Source organism: Pelodiscus sinensis, chromosome 1 (assembly GCF_052426305.1).
Source record: "Pelodiscus sinensis isolate ZL-2025 chromosome 1, ASM5242630v1, whole genome shotgun sequence".
Taxonomy (NCBI): Eukaryota; Metazoa; Chordata; order Testudines; family Trionychidae; genus Pelodiscus; species Pelodiscus sinensis.
The window spans coordinates 29,217,617-29,235,011 of NC_143052.1; positions in this window are offsets into that span (position 1 = coordinate 29,217,617).

Genomic DNA, 17,395 nt, shown 5'->3' on the forward strand with positions numbered 1-17,395 from the left:
TATAAACAACCCAGGGAAGTACAACCTAAATGGAGCTATTATAAGGCTGTGTCTAGACTGCAGGTTTTTTTTTTAAAAAGTAGCCTTTTTTCGAAAAAACTTCACCTGCGTCTAGACTACAGCTGCGTTCTTTCGAAATTAAATCGAAAGAATGTGGCTTTTCTTTCAACGGTGGTACTCCTCATTTCACGAGGAATAACGCCTTTTTTCGAAAGTGTTCTTTCAAAAAAAGGTGCTATGTAATGCAAACTGTGCTTTTTTGAAAGAGAGCATCTTTTTCTAAAGTACTGCTTGCAGTCTAGACACTCTTTTTTGAAAGAATCTTTCAAAAAAGCCTCTTTCAAAAAAGGCTTGCTGTCTAGACGTAGTCTAAAACTGTTTTCAGAGAGTTGTTATCAGTGGTTCAAAGTCAAGCTGTAAGAGCATATTGAGTGGGACTCTTCTAGCAGGGATCTGTTATGGGGCTGATTCTGTTAAATAACTTCATAAATGATTTAGATAAAGGCATAGAGAGTACAATTATATAGTTTGCAGATGATACTCATATGAGAGGGGCTGCAAGTACTTTGGAGGATAAGTTGATAATTAAATGATCTGGACAAACTGGAGAAATGGCTGTAAGGTAAATAGGATGACATTGAACAAGGACAAATGCAAAATATTCCACGTAGGAAGTTACAATCAGTTTCACACATACAAAATGGAAAATGATTACTTAGAAAGGAGTAATGCAGAAAGGGATTATGGAGTCATAGTGGACTAGATGCTAAATATGAGCCAACAATGTAACAGTGTTGCAAAAAAAGCTAACATCATTTTGGGAAGTATTAGCATGTGTATTGCAAACAAGAAACGAGAAATAATTCTTCCACTCTCCTTCATGCAAATAAGGCATCTGCTGGAGTATTGTGTCCAGTTTCAAGTGCCTCATAAGGAAAGATATGGACAAAGTGGAAAAAGAGCGGAGGCAAACAACAAAAATTATTAAATTATTAGGAAACATGATCTTTGAGGAAAGATTGAAAAAAGATTGAAAAAAACCTAGATTTGTTTAATCTAGAACAGAAGGTGGAGGGGATATGTTAATGGTGTCAGGTATTTGAAAAGTTCTTACGAGGAGGAGAGTGAAAAATTGTTCTCATTAACTTATGATGATAGGACAAGAAGCAAAGGTCTTAAATTGCATCAAAGATGGTTTAAGTTGAATATTAGGAAAAACTTCCTAACTGCCAGCGTAGGTTAGCACTAGAACAAATTGCCTTGGAAGACTGTGGAATCTCTGTCATGGGCAGTTTTTAAGAACAGGTCAGACAACCACCTGTCAGGAAAAGTCTAGTTATTATGTAGTTCTGCCTTGAATACAGGAGATTTAGATTAGATGACCAGCTGAGGATCCTTCTTGATTCTGCTTAACCAGTACTTGAGTATGGTCTGGAAAGGCCTCAGTCACATTTTGGGGTGGAAATAAGACCAATGAGAGGTTTTCTCACCATCTGCCCTGTAACCTTGGGTGCCTTAAAATGCTCTACTGTGGTGGCTCACAGCTCAGTCCCAACAGCAAGCAGACAAGCATGCAGTTCCCTGAGCCTCTGATGCTGTGCAGCTCTAGTTCAGTGCTCTGATCCCAGCAGCCCCACTGTGCTTTCCACCAACTTTGGTTACTGCTTGCAGATCAATCTCAACACACCCCGGTCCCAAATTTTCCCAAGACTTTTTACCCAGAAAGGTCCAGCCCTCTCCTGGAACTAGGGTTGCCAGATGGTTTTGACAAAAATACGGGACACGCTTGATCTCAGATGTGGGGGGAGGAACTAACCACGGGGGGAGCGGGACTGGCGGGGGATATCGAAGGGGAACTGGCCAGTGGGGAGCAGGGCTGGCCGGGAAGAGGTTGGGGGGAGTGGGGCTGGCTGGGAGGGGGAGCGGGGCTGGCTGGCAGGGAATGGGACTGCCCAGGAGGGAGTCAGGGGGAGCGAGACTGGCCAGGGGGAAGAACGGAGGGGAACCAGCTGGTGGGAAGCAGGGCTGGCCAGGGCGCACGCAGCTCCCGGGGTACTGCCCGTCCCATGCACAGTCCTGGCGGAACGCACAGGCGAGTCCATCCCCAGGGATTTCATCCCACTCCAGCCCCCACCCTCCCACTGTGTAGTTGCGTACTGCCTGGCTGGTAAACATTTTCACGCAGTGTGAGCGTGTCTACCAGCCAGGCAATACGCAACTACATACTGATACTCATGATAATAATAAAACGGATTTAATTAGAAAATACTGGACATTTATATGTCCATTTTTTTCTCAATTTGTTTCCTGGACAGAAAGCTCAAATACTGGACTGTCCAGTTCAAAACTGGACACCTGGCAACCCTACGAACACTCAGGGTATGTCTACACTACCCCGCTAGTTCGAACTAGCGGGGTAATGTATGCATACCGAACGTGCAAATGAAGCCCGGGATTTGAATTTCCCGGGCTTCATTTGCATCAAGCCGGCCGGCGCCATTTTTAAATGCCGGCTTGTTCGAACCCCGTGCCGCACGGCTACACGCGGCACGGGCTAGATAGTTTGAACTAGCAAGCCATTCCGAACTATCTGTACGAATCGTGGAATGAGGTGGAATGAGACTTACAAAGTTTGTTTTTTTAAAAAGACAAAAGCACAACTTATCACTTTAATGGGAGTTAATGATCACTTCAGTTCAAACACACCGTGAGGCTGGCTTAAACTAAAAATAAAACAGGCTTATTAACAAAAGAGAGAGGTTTTGAGTGCACTCAAATACAAGGTAGAAAGACAAAATGGTCACAAGCAAATAAAAATAAAAATATTGTCTAATGGCTAAGACCTAATTTAACAAGACACAGTCTTTGTTCTTACCACTTTTTTAATCTTTGCCAATTTTTTCTCAGTTAGGACCTTCCACAGAAGTGCAAGTTGCTGGTTTCACTTTTCTTCCAAGGTGAAAGATCTCTGCCTAAGGGGATTTCTCACCTATGTGCAGTTCTCAAATAATTCAAATCCTCCCTCCCCCACATTTCTCAGCTTCCAAGAGCTCTGGCCCCTTGTGTCTTTCCAGTGATGGATGCCAAGAAGGTTTCGTTTCTCTCCTTATATATCTTCTCAAACTCATTGTTTTGCTCAGGATCACCTTCTGTTGTTCTTCTCTTCTTGTGGAATTCTCATCTCCCGGGCTGATTCTTAGGTAAATAGGGCTGTGGCTCTGTATGGAATTTGGCGGGCAATTTAGAATATTGTGAATATCAACCTTATAGAATGGCAATGAGCTACTTCAGATACACCATGTAAGATATCTGCAAAAAAATTATCATCTGCCAAATATGGCACTGACATGCCTTGTGATTTTGTTTTGTTTTGCTTCTTGATAACCAGGGGTAGGTGGGGATCAGAAACACAGTTTGTGACTGGAAGAGGTTTAACATCAGCGTTACCCACCAGTTTGGGGAGTATTGGCTCTCCCTTTTGCAGCTTGCCTTGACCTTGGCATTTCTCCTGAGGGTTTCCCAGGCACCCCCACTCACAAGTGCTTCCATTATTTTTGGTCACATCTTACTTAATTGCACTGGAGAGAGGTAGATAACTGCCTTCCCTCCTGTCTAGGGAAAATCCTGTCTTTGGTTGCAGACTTTAAAGCATAACATAAGTGAGTATTCATAATTCCTCATATAGTGTTAATATATTCATTTTGAAATTATATTAATCACCAGTGTGACATTAGCTTTCATAAAATACCTTACCTGGTAGGGTTGCCAGGTGTCCGGTTTTTTCGATTGCGCTTCCATCCGGTAAAAAAAAACCCCAAAAATACCGGACATGTAAAATGTCCGGTATTTTCTGTTTTCCTCAGACGGAAGGCTGGCGGGGACATTTTCCCCTGCTGCGTCTGGTGAGAGTGGGGGAAGCGAGGAGTGCAGGAATTTAAAGGTGCAGCAATTTTTTTCTTTTTTGCTCAACAGAATTTTGTCCCAGAGTGTTTTTGTTTGTTTGTTTTGCGGGGGGGGAGATGGTGTTTTTTGTTAAACCATCTGGCAACCCTGTTACCTGATATACGTTTATAGTAGAGTAATATTATATTCAGTCAGCGGATTCAGTTCCTATCATTTGAGGTTCAGATCCCCTGTTTTTACAGTTCAGTAAACCCACAACTTTTGAGAAAAGATGCCATGCAATCTGGTGGAGATTTCATGTTGGTTCCTCTCTTGCTAGCAGTAGAGTTGTTACCGCCTCCTCTTGTCAGCTTGATGGTTTTGTTTACCTTTTATGTGTCATGACAACAGTATGTTAGGTGTAGTGAATCTGGCAGGCCTGACAAGAATTGCTGACCTAGAATAAGTGAACTGCTGCTGGACTTCTCTGTTACAACATCCCACGGCGCCTCAGCAGCAGTTGCTTGTACCAAAGCCTCTGGGTATTTTGATTTTGTTCCCCTCTGGTCCCTTCTGCCTGGATTTATGGGAAGAAGAAGCTGTTCTGAAGTTCACAATGTTCAGCTAGCTAGACAATGATCAGCATGACAGAGTGCTGGGAACTGGAAACCAGCCCACATCTTCTGGGTGAAGCAGCCAGGTACACGCTCGGCAGCAGAGCCCGGAGAGATTAGGCACACCAAATGGCGCCCCCATGACGGACGGAATGTACACAGGGGGATGGTGTCTGGCCACACAGAGTGATGGAAGGATTAACCTTTCTAGTTAACATTAACATGGCTGGAATGGTCTGTCAATGCCATAAAATCCCACTGTGCATGACTGCTGACAGGAACTGAACCATGTCCCAGATCAGGCAGCTCACTGCACACAGTTTAATATTCATCACTAAGTAACCGATTATTAAGCATATGCTGTGGGGACACAAATCATGTGTTTAACCAGCCATGCCCCTAACCTTTTAGCAGCGCTGTAAAAAGTCGGTGTGCAGATGGGATCTCGGAATTATACATGAGGATCTTGCTCATGTTTAGACACACAGCTAAGGTCTCATCTACTGAACAGAATCATGCTGCAGCTGTCTTCTCAAACCCGGTTCTGCTTGACGTGCAGTCTGGCCCTAAGGCTGTTTCTCATTAGTGGTGAGTAGTGAAACTGAGCACTTCTGCATGCAGAATTCTCTTTCCTTTCCCTGGACACTGTGGGGGCAGGAGGGGATGTGGGTGAGACAGGATTTGCTGGGAGAGTGGAACAGTTTGTTATTGTAGTGGTAGCTTTCCTACCTCATCATCAATCACTGGGAAGGCTGGGGGAAGGGACTGAGCAGCTGAGAGGGGCAAACAGTCACTTCTAAACTCCTCCTCCTCCTCTTCTGACCTAATTATTAAACTCACTGGACTCCAGAAAGGGGAGCATATGGGCTTAATCATTAGGCAACAAAGTTAGCTTAGTGCTGAGAGGAAAGTTTTACTAGTACATAGATGCTGGTAAGCTGGCCTGAAAGATGAAAGCATTTGCCTCCTGCTGCTGCTGCTGCTTTCTGGAAACTGTGAGAACAGGGAGAGGAAACATTTAGGCTGAAAGCAAAGCATAATTGTGGACTGGGGATTCAAGGAGTTTCTTATTGAATATGGTCCTAATCCTGCAAAGGCTTACAAAGATGTCCAACATTATATACATGATAAGTCAGTGAGACTTCACGCAGGAAGAAAACTTACCAGCATGCTGTGCTGCTGGTTGATCATCTGTCATTTCTTGTGTCAGCTGAGGACTGACAAATTCATAGCTGGAAACCAGACCAGCTCACGTGTATACTATTATTGTCTGAGGTAGGAGTTAGACATGTTCGTGTTTAGACTCTATGAAGTGCATGTAAGTTGCTTCATGCATTAGTCTTATTTATTTGCAATGCGTGTAATCCATGATAGAGGGTAATATAAAAGTTTTGCTTCATAACTGTAAAAATGCCAGCTCTAAACTTGTGAACTCAGACAGCAGGAGTGGTTACCCCTGCCAATCAAGAAGAACCATCAAAATTAAATGGTTTTGTAGGCCAAAAATGAGTTGTAGGGCAAGGGCATATAAAGATGCTCACAAGAAAAAATAATTTTCTCTTTTCTGTTTGGATTTTCACAAGGCTATAGCTAAGAAACAAAAGAAAAGATCTCAGGGGCCAGCATCGGTTAACTCTAAAGGACATTTAGTGGAAAGATTACTACTTCTCTGTGATAGAAATTTAGCCGTGTTAGTTTGGTGTAGCTGAAATTGTATCCTTTGGTATATATGGTTGTGACTATTTTCTTCCACAACTTGATTTGAGGAAGTAGGTCTGGCCCACGAAAGCTCATCATCTAATAAACCATCTTGTTAGTCTTTAAAGTGCTGCATAGTCCTGTATTTTACTTCTCTGTCACTTTTTGCTGATGTGTGCACATACGTTGCCCCCTTTAATCAGTAAATAACTATCTCATTTTTTTTCTATATAATAAACACTTGATTAGTTTACTATAGGATTGGCCAACAGAGGTGTCTTTGTGAGATCCAAGGTACAAAATGATCTGTGATAAGTGACAGCTCTCTTGGTACTGTGAGCAAACTGAAGATTTTGTAATCTTTGGTGTAAATGGCTATTTATTAGTGCATCCAGCCTGGGTAGCAAGATAGAATGGAGTGTCTAAGGGGACTTTCTATAATTCTGTGGTAAAACTGCTACATTGCTTCAGGAGATGACGTTTGTTACCGGGTTGGTGAAATTTAGTTATAGAACATATCACTTGTTTGGGGTGTCTGTGCTGGTTTTTGACAGTCTGCCCTGTTATGAACTGCTCCAGACAGCTTGACACATGCACAAATCTTTGTGGGATTGGGGTCATGAGAAATATTTTACACTTTTACAGTATAGTATACTTCATCCTGGAATCTCAAAGCCCTTTGCTAAGCCCTGAGTTCCCAGAGCTCTTCCTCAGGTCTAGGAAACTTACTAGGGGAGAAGTCTCCAGTGCAAAATTAAGTTGACCTAAGTTAGGTTGACTCACAGCCCCCACAGTAGTTAAACTGCTTTTTGTGCATCCACGCTACACTTCTTGTGTTGTCAGTGCATGTCCTGACCAGTAGCGCTTGCACTAATTTAACTGTCAGTGAGGGGCATTCTGGGATAGCTTCTGGAAGGCAGCAACTGTTGATGTAAGCAATGCAGTGTCTAATCTACACCAACACTGTGCCACCCTGGCTATTGTGACTAAAAGTGCTATGCATCTCTCAGAGGAGTTGAGTCATGTAATGAACAAGTTACTCTGGTACTAGCCTCAGAGGTGCGGGACCCCTCCGCCTCCCCGGCTTTGCTCCCGGTGTCCCTGGTCTGCTGGAGATGGTCCCCAGCAGACCAGGGGCACCCGGAGCAGCTTTTCTCGCCCTGGAGGTCGAGGTGGCGGGACCGCTGCGCTCTGGGCGGTCCCGCTGCCTGCGAGCTCCGGGGCGAGAAAGCCCCGTTCGTAAGTGCGGATCCGACGTAAGTCAGATCCGCGTAACTCGGGGACTGCCTGTATGTAGTTTTCTTTTTTTTTTTCAATGTAGTCTCTATCTGCTTTTTCAGCTTTCCATAATCACTGAATTTTTCTCTTTGCTTCTTTTTTCATAGTCTTTTAGGGCTGGTTTTGAAGAATCAAATTAACTGGCTTGAAGATGACTACCCTGACTTTGTGATAGCAGAGACCAGAACGAAACATATTCGCTATCTTGATTTTTCATAATCCTGTTTAAACACAGTAACATTCTGAGCCCTGGTCTACACTAGGACTTTATTTTTAAAGTGGAGCATCCACACTACCGAGCCCTTTATTCAAAATCTGTATTCCTGCTTTTCATCAGGAGTAATGCTAATTCCAATATAGCTATTCTGAAATAACAATAGCATGGATGTTCGAGTGCCACTATTTCAAACTAATTACTCCCCAGTGCTACCTGGGGCTCTAAGTTCAAGGTAGTATGTCCACATTAACGGAGCCTGCCTCAGACTAATTTCGAGGCTTCCCCATAGTGTGGACATTCTAGTTTGAATTTGTTAAATTGGAGCAATTAAGTCAAATTTATTAATTTCAAAATAGTTTCTTAGTGTAGACATGGCCTAAGACATAACCTGAGAGTACAAGTCAGTCTTTCAAAACCTAGCATGTTTGCAATTTGGAAAAATGGGTTTGCTCATGCTTGTTTAATTATTTCCTTACACTGATTGCAAGCAAAACATCATATTTTTAGAACAGAGGTTGAGAACCAGAAAGTAAACCTGAGCATTTTAACTTGTCTCTTAAAATGTTAAAATACCGGTAGATTTTAAATGACATTTTGTAGCATACCATATTCCTTGGGTTGGTGAAGTCACTTTACTTTGTGTGTGTGTGTGTGTGTGTGTGCGCGCGCGCGCGCACACGCTGAATCTAATTACATGGGTTAAGTGTCTTCATTGCATCACAAATTATCTTATGCCTAGCCCACTAGGTATAAAAATATAAGTGGGAAATTACATTTAAAAACTTGGGTTTATTATAACACCAGATTCTAAAAAACTTGACCAGCTAAATACACGTGGCAGACTTCTATTTTGTGCTATATCACATAAATCTTTACTTTATATAGCATCTTTCTTCTAACAGTCATTTACAAATGTATTATTAATAATAAGAATTAAATAATAGAAATTATAAATCTGTTTAGAAATTGTTATGCAATTAGATGTCTCAAAACATTATCAGAAAACGTGCATATGTTCCTCTCTTGTGGGAACTTTATTTTTTGTCTGCCTTGTTTTGCTTAATCTAAATAAGGCATCTCTTAGAATTTCTCATGTTGCCCAGTGTATGGAGGCTATAAGCAAAACAATGAGGCTGCATCTAGACTGGCATGATTTTCCAGAAATACTTTTAACGGAAAAGTTTTTCCGTTAAAAGTATTTCCGCAAAAGCGCGTCTAGATTGGCAAGTGCCTTTGCGCAAAAGATTTGCTTTTGCGCAAAAGCATCCGTGGCCAGTCTAGACGCGATTTTGCGCAAGAAATCCCCGATCGCCATTTTAGCCATCAGGGCTTTTTTTGCGCAAAACAATTCTTCCCTGTCTACACTGGCCCTGTTGAGCAAGTATTCTTGCGCGAGAGGGCTTTTTCCTGAGCGGGAGCGGAAAAGTATTTGCGCAAGAAGCACTGATTTTGTACATTACAAAGTCAGTGCTCTTGCGCAAATTCAAGCAGCCAGTGTAGACAGCTGGCAAGTTTTTGCGCAAAAGCGGCTGCTTTTGTGCCAAATCTTGCCAATCTAGACGCACCCTGAGTGAAATCCTGTATCTACTGAAGTCAAGGGCAAAACTCCTTTTGACTCCAGCAGAGCTAGGATTTCATGCAATATTAGGGATGTAAATGGTTAACTGGTAAGGGGCTGAAGCAGCAGTTCTCTACCCCTCTCCCTGATAGGAGATCTATGGCAGCCTGGCCCAGGCCCTCTGCCACAGGTTATGCACTGGCTTCCAGGAAGTGGGGCCACCCCTGACTGTCTCTCGCCTGGGGAGGCTTCAAACTTTTTTAAGCTTTATACTGCAGAGCCCACAGCGCATGTAACTGCTATGATTTTTAGCAGTTACACATTGATTTTGTGAATAACAAGGAAAGGCAGTCCGAACATTGTCGACTAAATGTATTTTCATCAAATTTTATTGTTCCCTCTAAGCTGAAATGTTTTGCAGAGCTGTATCAAATTTGGGTAAGTTTTTGACAGGAAGGTTTCTGAGGTTTCAGAGGGGTAGCCATGTTAGTCTGTAACTGAAAAAAATGTAAACAATGAATGGTCCTATAGTACCTTAGGGTATGTCTACACTACCCCCCTAGTTCGAACTAGGGGGAGGGTAATGTAGTCATACGGAGTTGCAAATGAAGCCCGGGATTTCCCGGGCTTCATTTGCATGAAGCCGGCCGGCGCCATTTTTAAATGCCGGCTAGTTCGGATTAGGCTTTCTAATCCAAACTAGCTGTACGCCTCCTTCCTAATCTGAACTAGCTAGTCCGTGCCGCGTGTAGCCGCGCGGCATGCAGTCCGAACTAGCTGGCATTTAAAAATGGCACCGGCCGTCTTCATGCAAATGAAGCCCGGGAAATTCAAATCTCGGGCTTCATTTGCAGCTCCGTATGACTACATTACCCCCCCTAGTTCGAACTAGGGGGGTAGTGTAGATATACCCTTAGAGACTAACAAAAAATGTAGGTGGTAGCATGAACTTTCTTGGGCACAAACCCATGTTCTTCAGATGAAACATGAGGTCTTAGTTATTTAAATGGAAAATCTGACCTTATGGCTCTGAAAATGGACCTGTCAGCAGAATGCCATTTTGTAAAAAAGGGAGAAAGGTTTTGTTTTCATTCCAATAAGGAGTGAACAAATTTTGAAACCTTACAAGTTGTTGTGAAATGGAATTGTGATCCTGCAACCACCTCTACTATCTTGGTGGGTATGTCCATATGTAACCCACACACCTAGTCTGTGTCTATACTGGCGGCTTCTTGCGCAAAAACATCTTGCACAAGGGTTCTTGTGCAAGAAGTCTTGCACAAGAACATGTCCACACTGCAATGTGTGAGATGTGCTTTTGTGCCAGAGTGCCCATGGCAGTGTGGACACTCTCTTGTGCAAGAAAGTTCTGATGGCCATTTTAGCCATAGGGCTTTCTTGCTCAAGAAACCCCTGCTGAGCGTCGTCCACACTGCCCTCTTGCGCAAGAGCTTCTGCGCAAGAGGGCTTACACCTGTTCAAAAAGAGCATAGCTCTTGCACAAGAAGCCCTCTCTTACCACGCCATACTGAAAATCTTCTTGCGCAAGAGTGGGTGGGCAGTGTGGACACTTTCCAGAAGAGTCCATTCTTGCGCAATAACCCGCCAGTGTAGACATAGGGCTGCGTCTAGATTGGCAAGTTTTTCCGCAAAAGTAGCTGCTTTTGCGGAAAAACTTGCCAGCTGTCTACACTGGCTGCTTGAATTTCCACAAGAACACTGATGATCTCGTGTAAGATTGTCAGTGTTCTTGTGGAAATGCTATGCTGCTCCCGTTCGGGCAAAAGCCCTCTTGCGCAAGAGGGCCAGTGTAGACAACACCGTATTGTTTTGCGCAAAAAAGCCCCGATCGTGAAAATGACGATCAGGGCTTTCTTGCGCAAAACTACGTCTAGATTGGCACGGACGCTTTTCTGCAAAAAGTGCTTTTGTGGAAAAGCATTCATGCCAATCTAGACGCTCTTTTCCGCAAATGCTTTTAACGGAAAAACTTTTCAGTTAAAAGCATTTGCGGAAAATCATGCCAGTCTAGATGTAGCCCTACACTTTAAGATAAGAGTTGGCTAGTTCTATAGCTCAAGTTGTAGAGTTTCCCATACAAAGCTCCAGAGGTCCCAGATTCAAATCTGTTAGCACATACATAACTTGAATGTACTGGATATTGGATGCAAAGCTAACTTTGTTCTCCTGGGGGGATTCTCTGAAGTGGGCACAACCCACTTCTTCATTTGAGAACTCATGATACCATCTACATATTTTGTTAGTCTTTAAGGTGCTACCAGACTATTTGTTGTTTTTTAAGTTTTTCCAGTTACAGACTAACTTGGCTCCCCCTCTGTAGCCCCTGAAGTGGTTTAACATATTCCTACCAAACATCTTTATATCTTATCTATTGTCCCTTATAGCTTAGCAAGAACAAGATGGCCACTATCACACTGCTCATACTAAATCCAGTTCACAATTTCTCCTCTCCCTCTACTTTCTAGAAGTTGGAAAATTCGACTTTCAAAGCTATAAGTGGGCTAGCCTTCTTATATTCATTCTTAATTTTATGTAAACAATTTTAGTTGATCTATTTCAGTTAAATTATAGTTGGCCATGTTAAAAGAAAGAGATGTATTTATGTAAACTGCTCAAATTCGCAGTGTTTTCCAGCTAGAAGAGTTGATTAATTTTTGTTAGAGCACTTTTTTAAAAAGTGATAAAAATGTAAAACACTAAACCACCAGGTGCATGCCTCTATTACAATGTCTTTGTTAGAGTTAATCAAGGCAGTAGTTTTGCTCCATGATTTTCACAAAGAAAGCTATTATATTGTTAATACATATTGTGCATTGCCCTCAGACATATTTGTGTTTAATAATAAGAATATTTCTACAGTCTCATCTATTCCAATAATCCCCCTACCCTACTACCTCAGCTCTCATTTTAATGTAAAACTAAAACTCTCTAAGTTGTCTCTTTATGGATCAAAATGCTGCTTGCCTTTATATAAGGAATGTTCACACAACACCCATGACAATAGAACATAGAAAACATAGAATCATAGGACCAGAAGGCACCTCGAGAGGTCATCAAGCCTAGTCCTCTGCACTCATGGCAATAGCTACCACCATCTAGACCAGAGTTTCTCAACCTCTTTTTATAAAGTACCTTTTTTTAAAAAAAATAAAAATAAAAAATATATATAAGTACCCCTCAGGATCTACAGTTTTCAGACATAAACATTTTTTTCTACCATTGCAACACATTTGTTTAAACAACTTAATCGTAGCCAGGTGGGCGATGAAATTTTTGGGTATAAAAAGTACGAAAATAATAAAGCATCATAAAACTTAAACCAAACATTCAGTTTTCTCCAAATTTCAGTTGTGTTGAAGTACCCCCAGACTTCTCTCGAGTACCCCTAAGGGTACTCGTACCACTGGTTGAGAAACACTGATCTAGTCCGGCCCTGACAGGTACTTGTCTAATCTGGTCTCAAAAATCTCCCATAATGGAGATTCTACAACTTCCCTATGCAATTTATTCTAGTGCTTAACCACTCTGAAGGTTAGGAAGTTTTTTCTAATGTCCAACCTAAATTTCACTTGCTGAAACTTAAACCCATTGCTTATTGTCTTGTCATTAGAAGTTAAAGAGAATAATTTTTCTCCCTCCTCCTTGTAATATATCTTTTAGGTACTTGAAAACTGTTATCATGTCCCCTCTTAGTCTTCTATTTTCCAGTCTAAACAAATCCAATTATTTCAATCTTTCCTCATAGGTCATGTTTTCTAGACCTTTAATACTTTTGGTTGTTCTTCTCTGGACTTTCTCCAATTTCTCCACATCTTTCCTGAAATGTGGCACCCAGAACTGGACACAATACTCCAGTTGAGGCCTAATCAGCACAGAGTAGAGCAGAAGAATTACTCCTTGAATCTTGTTTACAACACTTCTTTTTAATTCATCCCAGAATGACGTTTGCTTTTTCTGCAACAGTATCACACCTCCGGCCTGGGTGCTGCACATGGCTCATCAGGGTTAGCTGCTGGCGGATGGCCAGATGGTTTGTTTACCTCAGTGCCCGCAGACAGGGCTGATTGCTGCTTCCAGTGGTTGCAGTTTGCCATTTCCGGTCAATGGCAGCTGTGGGAAGCAGTGGCCTGGCCCATTCCACTTCCCGCAGCTCCCGTTCCCCAGGAACAGTGAACTGAGGCCAGTGGGAGCAGCAGGGCTCAGTGCCTGAGGACGCTCAGGGCAACAATGCATCTGGCAGCCTGCCAACAGCTAATCCTGGTGAACCATGTGTGGCTGACATGCCGGAGGTTCCTCACCTCTGCTCTAACCAAGGGGAGAAAGCTCTCTTGTCAGCCTAATAGCTCCACCTCCACTACGTCATGCTTTCCTGCAAACATAGCCCTGCCTACACAGGAGGTTAAGTCGGTATGACTATGTCATTCAAAGATGTGGATTTTTCATGCTTCTGAGCATCATATTTATCCTGAAATGAGCGTCTAGTATAGACCTGGCCTACCAAATATAAGCGCTCATGAGGGACTGCTCTGGTAATAATCGCCAGGGCTCAACAAATTATACGGGCGAGTAGATTGCAACCCAGAAGAGCCGGGTTCAGGCAATCTGTGCACGCCCAGAACGATCTGTGCATGCGCAGATTGCCGGACAGCACGGCTGGCGAGCAGGGCTCGCCGTGGTTCAGCGAGCCCTGATAATTGCTATGTCTGCAGAATATGGTGCCTCCCTAGTTTTTATAGCTATGAGATCTTTATTATCCAGTAGTATATCCTGGCTTTTTCATGTGGATTAGATAAATCATATTGCATGAGCTTTTGGCTCAAAACATTCTTTAACCAAAGTCTGTGAATTTACAGCTTGCTCTAGTCATATTGGGAAAGGCTGGATTTAGATATCTGTATGGAGCCACCTAGCGTGTGAGAGGAAAATTGCAACCCAGCATCTATCTATGTCCTTTAATGTTCAGATGCTACATGAGGATACCTTCAATAAACAAACAGGCTCATGCTTCACTCTGCTGAGCAGGGCTTGCTCTTCAATGCTCTGTCTCAGCAAAGGTGACTAGGTTTTCCAAGTGAATCCGCTGGAACCTCTGTCATGGGGGAGAGGGTGGATGGTGACAGTATGTACGGGAGAGTTTTGCTTAGTGTCAGGTTGGAGTGCATATGTAAGCGGGAGAATGGTCCCACAATTGTGGGGAACTTACCTGGCTTCTATGCTACCCCGGTGAAATGGACCGCGAAAGGATCTGAATCCCCACTCCCACTTCCTTTACCTCACGGCCTCCCTGATCCTGAGGGCTCCCCTTCCACTCTCCTGAGTAGCAGAGTCCTCGAAACCCCAACAAGGCTGGGCCCAGGTTTCCTGGGGCTTAATCCCCGACCTTGTAGTCACTAGGGGCAGGAGACAGGGTGTCCCCACTCCGAGGTGCTCTCTTCACACTGCAGGCTTTCTTGGCCCAGTGATCATTACATAAGGTTCAAAGCAAATACAATTTATTAAACATCAAGGCTGTGTCTAGACTGGCAAGTTTTTCTGCAAAATCATCTGCTTTTGCGGAAAAACTTGCCAGCTGTCTACACTGGCCGGTTGAATTTCCGCAAGAACACTGACGATCTCGTGTAAGATCGTCGGTGTTCTTGCGGAAATACAGTGCTGCTCCCGTTCGGGCAAAAGCCCTCTTGCGCAAATCATTTGCGCAAGAGGGCCAGTGTAGACAGCACAGTACTGTTTTGCGCAAAAAAGCCCCGATGGCTAAAATGGCGATCGGGGCTTTTTTGCGCAAAAGCGCGTCAAGATTGGCATGGATGCTTTTCCACAAAAAGTGCTTTTGGGGAAAAGCGTCCGTGCCAATCTAGATGCTCTTTTCTGAAAATGCTTTTAACGGAAAACTTTTCTGTTAAAAGCATTTCCGGAAAATCATGCCAGTGTAGATGTAGCCCAACTAATTAAAGAGAAAAGAATAAGAAAAAATGAGAATGGTTAAATGAGAACACACAGTCCTGTTCTGTAGCATGGGGACATCAAAACAGCAGTCTGCAGAGTGTAAGGACAGTTCACAGTCTCTTCCTTATAGGCCCCTTAGAGGCCCTGGATGTGCTGCAGGGGGGCTGCAGGCTGAACACGCTTGCTCTGGCAGTGACCACACAGCCTCAAGCTCTAAGGGTATGTCTACACTACCCCGCTAGTTCGAACTAGCGGGGTAATGTAGGCATACCGCACTTGCAGATGAAGCCGGGGATTTGAATTTCCCGGGCTTCATTTGCATAAGCGGGGAGCCGCCATTTTTAAAACCTCGCTGGTTCGAACCCCGTGCAGCGCGGCTACACGGGGCTCAAACTAGGTAGTTCGAACTAGGATTCCTATTCCGAACTACCGGTACACCTCGTGGAACGAGGAATCCTAGTTCGAACTACCTAGTTCGAGCCCCGTGTAGCCGCGCTGCACGGGGTTCGAACCAGCGGGGTTTTAAAAATGGCGGCTCCCCGCTTATGCAAATGAAGCCCGGGAAATTCAAATCCCGGGCTTCATCTGCAAGTGCGGTATGCCTACATTACCCTCCTAGTTCGAACTAGGAGGGTAGTGTAGACATACCCTAAGTGTCCCAGGTGATATCTCCCTGCTCAGAGCCTCTCCCAGCACTTTGCTGGTCCCAGCTGCTCACCACACCCAGCTGCAGGCTGTGCTGCTTTGCCAGTCTCCAGCTCCTTGCATTGCTTCTCTGTCCCTTTTGGCTCTCTGAGCACTGCCAGTCCGCTGCTCAACACAGGGTCTGCGCTCCTTGGGCTGTGTTCCTGGCTCTGTTGCTGCAGGACTGTCCCTTAGCATAGCTTGCACTCCTTGGGCTGTGTGTGCCTGGCTCACATTGCTGCAGGACTGCTTCTCCACACAGTTTGCTCCTTTTAGCTGTCTCTCAGCTCTCACCTTGCTCAGAGAGACCCAGAAAAATCCCAGCTCACAGGAAGGATGGGCCCTAGCCTCTTATTTTCCTCACTGGCCTGTCCAACCTGTCAATCAGGCCAAGCTGAAGTGTTGGCTGCTTTCCGTTGTCTCTGGGGTCTGTCAGTCTCAGGGCCCTGATTTCTCATGGACCCTTCCCCTTTTGACACTGGGAACTGGTGAACCGAAAACTCCCACAGAGTTTTAGTAAGGGGCTAACAGTCCCCTTACACATAAGAAGATGACAAAGAAAAAGATGCATTTTCTTCAGCCCTGCAACTTCTCCCACCCCTCACTTAGAATCATAGAACACTAGAACTGGAAGGCACCTTGAGAGGTCATCAAGTCCAGTCGTCTGCCCTCATGGCAGGACCCAGTACCTATGTCTAGGTATGTCTACCTAACCTGCTCTTAAATATCTCCAGAGATAGAGATTCTACAACCTCCCTAGGCAACTTATTCAGTGTTTAAGCACCCTGACAGTTAGGAAGTGTTTCCTAATGTCCAACCTAAACCTCCCTTGCTGCAGTTTAAGCCCATTGTTTCTTGTCCTATCCTCAGAGGCCAAGGAGAACAATTTTTCCCCCTCCTCCTTGTGACACCCTTTTAGATACCTAAAAACCACTATCATATCCCCTCTCAAACTTCTCTTTTCTGAACTAAACAAGCCCAGTTATTTCAGTCTTCCTTCATAGCTCATGTTCTGTAGACCTTTAATCGTTCTTGTTGCTCTTCTTTGGACCTTCTCCAATTTCTCCACATCTTTCTTGAAATGTGGTGCCCAGAACTGGACATAATACTCCAATTGCAGCCTAATCAGCACAGAGTAGAGTGGAAAAATGACTTATTGTATCTCTTGCTCACAACACTCCTGTTAATGCATCCCAGAATCATGTTTACTTTTTTTACAACAGTGTCACACTGTTGGCTCAAATTTAGCTTGTGGTCCACTATGACCCCTAGATCCCTTTCTCTTTCCTAGTACTCCTGCCTAGATAGTTCCTTCCCATTCTTTATGTGTGAAACTGATTATTCCTTCCTAAGCGGGGTACCTTGCATTTGTTCTTATTAAACTTCATCCTATTTATCTCAGACCATTTGTCCAGTTTGTCCAGATCATTTTGAATTATGACCCTATCCACCAAAGCAGTTGCAACCCCTCCCAGCTTTGTATCACCTGCAGACTCAATA